At 59.7% G+C, this 7220-nt stretch overlaps 1 non-coding gene across 1 annotated transcript; it reads right to left on the bottom strand.

Moving 5' to 3' along the window:
• Positions 1-5065: 5065 nt before the first annotated feature.
• Positions 5066-5137, bottom strand: TRNAW-CCA (transfer RNA tryptophan (anticodon CCA)). The gene has a single exon. It is a non-coding gene; the product is annotated as a tRNA-Trp (tRNA).
• Positions 5138-7220: the final 2083 nt, after the last annotated feature.

Below are 7220 nucleotides of genomic sequence, written 5' to 3'. Positions count from 1 at the left end.
GACGGAGTGTTGCAGTGTATAGGGGTATTGCATGTGGAGGATGGGGTGTTGTGTTTCAGTGTGGGCTGCGCAGCAGCGCACAGGACCGGGTGTTGTGTTGCAGTTTATAGGGGTATTGCATGTGGAGCATGGGGTGTTGTGTTGCAGCGGGTGTTGTGCAGCAGCGCACAGGACCGGGTGTTGTGTCGCAGTGTATAGGGGTACTACATGTGGAGGACGGGCTGTTGTGTTTCAGTGTGTGCTGTGCAGCAGTGCACAGGACTGGGTGTTGTGTTGCAACGGGTGTTGTGTCGCATGTGCAGGACGGAGTGTTGCAGTGTATAGGGGTATTGCATGTGGAGGACGGGGTGTTGTGTTGCAGTGTATAGGTGTAGCAGTGCACGGGACCGGGTGTTGTGTTGCAGTGTGCAGGACGAAGTGTTGCAGTGTATAGGGGTATTGCATGTGGAGGATGGGGTGTTGTGTCGCAGTGTTGCAGCATATAAGGGTATTGCATGTGGAGGACCGGTGTTGTGTTGCAGCGGGTGTTGTGCAGCAGCGCACAGGACCGAGTGTCGTGTCGCAGTGTTGCAGCGTATGGGGTATTTCATGTGGAGGATGCGGTGTTGTGTTGCAGCAGGTGTTGTGTCGCAGTGTATAGGGGTATTGCATGTGGAGGATGGGGTGTCGTGTCGCACCGGGTGTGGTGTCACAGTGTATAGGGGTATTGCATGTGGAGGACGGGCTGTTGTGTCGCAGTGTATAGGGGTATTGCATGTGCAGGACGGGCTGTTGTGTCGCAGCGGGTGTCGTGCCGTAGTGTATAGGGGTATTGCATGTGCAGGACGGGCTGTTGTGTCGCAGTGTATAGGGGTATTGCATGTGCAGGACGGGCTGTTGTGTTGCAGCGGGTGTCGTGCCGCAGTGTATAGGGGTATTGCATGTGCAGGACGGGGTGTTGTGTCGCAGCGGGTGTCGTGTCGCAGTGTATAGGGGTATTGCATGTGGAGGACGGGCTGTTGTATCGCAGTGTATAAGGGTATTGCATGTGGAGGACGGGCTGTTGTGTTGCAGCGGGTGTCGTGCCGCAGTGTATAGGGGTATTGCATGTGGAGGACGGGCTGTCGTGTCGCAGTGTATAGGGGTATTGCATGTGGAGGACGGGCTGTTGTGTCGCAGTGTATAGGGGTATTGCATGTGGAGGACGGGCTGTTGTGTCGCAGTGTATAGGGGTATTGCATGTGGAGGACGGGGTGTCGTGTCGTAGCGGGTGTTGTGCCGCAGTGTATAGGGGTATTGCATGTGGAGGACGGGCTGTTGTGTCGCAGTGTATAGGGGTATTGCATGTGGAGGACGGGGTGTCGTGTCGCAGCGGGTGTTGTGCCGCAGTGTATAGGGGTATTGCATGTGGAGGACGGGGTGTCGTGTCGCAGTGTATAGGGGTATTGCATGTGGAGGACGGGCTGTTGTGTCGCAGTGTATAGGGGTATTGCATGTGGAGGATGGGGTGTCGTGTCGCAGTGTATAGGGGTATTGCATGTGGAGGACGGGCTGTTGTGTCGCAGTGTATAGGGGTATTGCATGTGGAGGATGGGGTGTCGTGTCGCAGTGTATAGGGGTATTGCATGTGGAGGACGGGCTGTTGTGTCGCAGTGTATAGGGGTATTGCATGTGGAGGACGGGGTGTCGTGTCGCAGTGTATAGGGGTATTGCATGTGCAGGACGGGGTGTCGTGTCGCAGCGGGTGTCGTGCCGCAGTGTATAGGGGTATTGCATGTGGAGGACGGGGTGTCGTGTCGCAGTGTATAGGGGTATTGCATGTGGAGGACGGGCTGTCGTGTCACAGTGTATAGGGGTATTGCATGTGCAGGACGGGCTGTCGTGTCGCAGTGTATAGGGGTATTGCATGTGGAGGACGGGCTGTTGTGTCGCAGTGTATAGGGGTATTGCATGTGGAGGACGGGTTGTCGTGTCACAGTGTATAGGAGTATTGCATGTGGAGGACGGGCTGTCGTGTCGCAGTGTATAGGGGTATTGCATGTGGAGGACGGGGTGTCGTGTCGCAGTGTATAGGGGTATTGCATGTGGAGGACGGGCTGTTGTGTCGCAGTGTATAGGGGTATTGCATGTGGAGGACGGGGTGTCGTGCCGCAGTGTATAGGGGTATTGCATGTGGAGGACGGGCTGTTGTGTCGCAGTGTATAGGGGTATTGCATGTGGAGGACGGGGTGTCGTGTCGCAGTGTATAGGGGTATTGCATGTGCAGGACGGGGTGTCGTGTCGCAGCGGGTGTCGTGCCGCAGTGTATAGGGGTATTGCATGTGGAGGACGGGGTGTCGTGTCGCAGTGTATAGGGGTATTGCATGTGGAGGACGGGGTGTCGTGCCGCAGTGTATAGGGGTATTGCATGTGCAGGACGGGCTGTTGTGTTGCAGCGGGTGTCGTGTCGCAGTGTATAGGGGTATTGCATGTGCAGGACGGGGTGTTGTGTCACAGCTGGTGTTGTATCGCAGCGTATAGGGGTATTGCATGTGGAGGACGGGCTGTCGTGTCGCAGCGGGTGTTGTGTCGCAGTGTATAGGGGTATTGCATGTGGAGGACAGGGTGTCGTGTCGCAGCGGGTGTCGTGTTGCAGTGTATAGGGGCATTGCATGTGCAGGACGGGCTGTTGTGTTGCAGCGGGTGTCGTGTCGCAGCGTATAGGGGTATTGCATGTGGAGGACGGGGTGTCGTGTCGCAGTGTATAGGGGTACTACATGTGGAGGACGGGCTGTTGTGTTTCAGTGTGTGCTGTGCAGCAGTGCACAGGACTGGGTGTTGTGTCGCAACGGGTGTTGTGTCGCATGTGCAGGACGGAGTGTTGCAGTGTATAGGGGTATTGCATGTGCAGGACGGGCTGTTGTGTCGCAGCGGGTGTCGTGTCGCAGTGTATAGGGGTATTGCATGTGCAGGACGGGCTGTTGTGTTGCAGCGGGTGTGGTGTCACAGTGTATAGGGGCATTGCGTGTGCAGGACGGGGTGTCGTGTCGCAGTGTATAGGGGTATTGCATGTGGAGGACGGGCTGTTGTGTCGCAGTGTATAGCGGTATTGCATGTGCAGGACGGGCTGTTGTGTCGCAGTGTATAGGGGTATTGCATGTGGAGGACGGGCTGTTGTGTCGCAGTGTATAGGGGTATTGCATGTGGAGGACGGGCTGTTGTGTCGCAGTGTATAGGGGTATTGCATGTGGAGGACGGGGTGTCGTGTCGCAGTGTATAGGGGTATTGCATGTGCAGGACGGGCTGTCGTGTCGCAGCGGGTGTCGTGTCGCAGTGTATAGGGGCATTGCATGTGCAGGACGGGCTGTTGTGTCGCAGTGTATAGGGGTATTGCATGTGGAGGACAGGGTGTCGTGTCGCAGCGGGTGTGGTGTCACAGTGTATAGGGGCATTGCATGTGCAGGACGGGGTGTCGTGTCGCAGTGTATAGGGGTATTGCATGTGGAGGACAGGGTGTTGTGTCGCAGTGTATAGGGGTATTGCATGTGGAGGACGGGGTGTCGTGTCGCAGTGTATAGGGGTATTGCATGTGGAGGACAGGGTGTCGTGTCGCAGCGTATAGGGGTATTGCATGTGCAGGACGGGGTGTTGTGTCGCAGCGGGTGTCGTGTCGCAGTGTACAGGGGCATTGCATGTGCAGGACGGGCTGTTGTGTTGCAGCGGGTGTCATGTCGCAGTGTATAGGGGCATGGCATGTGGAGGACGGGGTGTCATGTCGCAGTGTATAGGGGTATTGCATGTGGAGGACGGGCTGTCGTGTCGCAGCGGGTGTCGTGTCGCAGCGTATAGGGGTATTGCATGTGCAGGACAGGGTGTCGTGTCGCAGCGGGTGTCGTGTCGCAGCGTATAGGGGTATTGCATGTGCAGGACGCGGTGTCGTGTCGCAGCGGGTGTCGTGTCGCAGCGTATAGGGGCATTGCATGTGCAGGACGGGGTGTTGTGTCACAGCTGGTGTTGTATCGCAGTGTATAGGGGCATTGCATGTGGAGGACAGGGTGTCGTGTCGCAGCGGGTGTCGTGTCGCAGTGTATAGGGGTATTGCATGTGCAGGACAGGGTGTCGTGTCGCAGTGTATAGGGGTATTGCATGTGGAGGACAGGGTGTCGTGTGGCAGCGGGTGTCGTGTCGCAGCGTATAGGGGTATTGCATGTGGAGGACAGGGTGTCGTGTCGCAGCGGGTGTCGTGTCGCAGTGTATAGGGGTATTGCATGTGGAGGACGGGCTGTCGTGTCGCAGTGTATAGGGGTATTGCATGTGGAGGACGGGCTGTTGTGTCGCAGTGTATAGGGGTATTGCATGTGGAGGACGGGGTGTCGTGTTGCAGCGGGTGTTGTGTCGCAGTGTATAGAGGTATTGCTTGTGCAGGACGGGGTGTCGTGTCGCAGTGTACAGGGGCATTGCATGTGCAGGACGGGCTGTTGTGTTGCAGCGGGTGTCGTGTCGCAGTGTACAGGGGCATTGCATGTGCAGGACGGGCTGTTGTGTCGCAGTGTATAGGGGCATTGCATGTGCAGGACGGGGTGTTGTGTCGCAGTGTATAGGGGCATTGCATGTGCAGGACGGGCTGTTGTGTCGCAGTGTATAGGGGTATTGCATGTGGAGGACGGGGTGTCGTGTCGCAGCGGGTGTGGTGTCGCAGTGTATAGGGGCATTGCGTGTGCAGGACGGGGTGTCGTGTCGCAGTGTACAGGGGCATTGCGTGTGCAGGACGGGCTGTCGTGTCGCAGCGGGTGTCGTGTCGCAGCGTACAGGGGCATTGCATGTGCAGGACGGGGTGTTGTGTCACAGCTGGTGTTGTATCGCAGTGTATAGGGGTATTGCATGTGGAGGACAGGGTGTCGTGTCGCAGCGGGTGTGGTGTCACAGTGTATAGGGGCATTGCGTGTGCAGGACGGGCTGTCGTGTCGCAGCGGGTGTCGTGTCGCAGCGTACAGGGGCATTGCATGTGCAGGACTGGCTGTTGTTCAGCAGCGCACAGGACCGGAAGCGGCAGGGGTCCGGAGGGACGCGGGGCTCCCGGGCCCCCCCAAAAAGCGCGGCCCGCCCCTGACCCCGACGTGATTCGAACACGCACCCTTCTGATCTGGAGTCAGACGCGCTACCGTTGCGCCACGAGGTCAGCTGGGGCTGCAGCCGCCGCCGGGGCTAGTCCAGGCTCCTCCGCCCCTTCCCGGGCAGGCGGGGGCGGGGCCTGGCGGGGAGGAGTGGGAAGTTAGGGGGCGGGGAGGTTGGGGGAAAGGGGGGTTATGAGGCAGTGAGGTTATGGGGGAAGGGGAGAGGCAGGGGGTTATGGGGCAGGGAGGTTATGGGGGAATGGGGAGAGGCAGGGGGTTATGGGGCAGGAAGTTATGGGGGAAGGGGAGAGGCATAACCCCCTGGTTATGGGGCAGAGAGGTTATGGAGGAATGGGGAGAGGCAGGGGGTTATGGGGCAGAGAGGTTATGGAGGGATGGGGAGAGGCAGGGGGTTATGGGGCAGGAAGTTATGGGGGAAGGGGAGAGGCAGGGGGTTATGGGGCAGGGAGGTTATGGAGGAATGGGGAGAGGCAGGGGGTTATGGGGCAGAGAGGTTATGGAGGGATGAGGAGAGGCAGGGGGTTATGGGGCAGAGAGGTTATGGGGGAAGGGGAGGGGCAGGAAGTTATGGGGGGATGGGGATGGGCAGGGGGTTATAGGGCAGGGAGGTTATGGAGGAATGGGGAGAGGCAGGGGGTTATGGGGCAGGGAGGTTATGGAGGGATGGGGAGAGGCAGGGGTTATGGGGCAGGGAGGTTATGGGGGAAAGGGAGGGGCAGGAAGTTATGGGAAAGGGACAGGCAGGGGGTTATGGGGCAGGGAGGTTAGGGAGGGATGGGGAGAGGCAGGGGGTTATGGGGCAGGGAGGTTATGGAGGGATGGGGAGAGGCAGGGGGTTATGGGGCAGGGTTTATGGGCGGCTCAGGTCTGGGGAGGGAGGGAGAGGATGGGGATTAGGGGGAAGATGGGGCAGACAGGCTCAGTACTGGGGCTTGTGAGCGGGGGCTGGGTGGGGGGGGGCAGGCCAGGTCTGAGCTGGGGGAGCTTGGGGGTGAAAGTTGTGGGTGGGGAGTATTTAGGGGGAAGGGCCTGGTCCCACTGACTCAACCACCCTTGTGAGGGACCAGGGTGCCCACTGAAGTGTGTGGGGGTGTGTGTAACCCTGTGCTATGGGGGGTCCATGGGGCCCAGCACCCCGTGTGTGGGGGTGCGCTGGGAGGATTCTGTGACAGGGGGTGCAGGGAGATTGAAGTGTGGGGAGGGTCTGTAACCCTGTGTATGGAGGGGTCCATGGGGCCCAGCCCCCCCAGGTGTGTGGGGGTGTGCAGGGAGGATGCTGTGGCTGGGGGGGGTGCAGGGAGATTGAGGTGCGGGGTGTGTGTAACCCTGTGCTATGAAGGGGTCCATGGGGCCCAGCTCCCCAGGTGTGTGGGGGTGGGCAGGGAGGATGCTGTGACGGGTGCAGGGAGATTGAGGTGCAGGAGGGGTCTATAACTCTGTGCTATGCGGTGTCCATGGGGCCCAGCCCCCCAGGTGTGTGGGGGTGGGCAGGGAGGATGCTGTGACGGGGTGCAGGGAGATTGAGGTGCAGGGGGGTCTATAACCCTGTGCCCTGGGGGTCCATGGGGTCCAGCCCCCCAGGTGTGTGGGGGTGAGCAGGGAGGATTCTGTGGCTGGGGTGCAGGGAGATTGAGGTGGGGAGGGGTCTGTAACCCTGTGCTATGGGATGTCCATAGGGCACAGCTCCCCAGGTGTGTGGGGGTGGGTAGGGAGGATGCTGTGACGGGGTGTGCAGGGAGATTGAGGTGTGGGGGTGCGTGTAACCCTGTGCTGTAGGGGGTCCATGGGGCCCAGCCCCCCAGGTGTGTGGGGGTGGGCAGGGAGGATGCTGTGACGGGGTGCAGGGAGATTGAGGTGCAGGGGGGTCTATAACCCTGTGCCCTGGGGGTCCATGGGGTCCAGCCCCCCAGGTGTGTGGGGGTGAGCAGGGAGGATTCTGTGGCTGGGGTGCAGGGAGATTGAGGTGGGGGGGGGTCTGTAACCCTGTGCTATGGGATGTCCATAGGGCACAGCTCCCCAGGTGTGTGGGGGTGGGTAGGGAGGATGCTGTGACGGGGGGTGCAGGGAGATTGAGGTGTGGGGGTGCGTGTAACCCTGTGCTATAGGGGATCCATGGGGCCCAGCCCC

Source organism: Gopherus flavomarginatus, chromosome 23 (genome assembly GCF_025201925.1).
Source record: "Gopherus flavomarginatus isolate rGopFla2 chromosome 23, rGopFla2.mat.asm, whole genome shotgun sequence".
Lineage (NCBI taxonomy): Eukaryota > Metazoa > Chordata > Testudines > Testudinidae > Gopherus > Gopherus flavomarginatus.
This window is presented reverse-complemented; position numbering and strand designations above follow the sequence as displayed.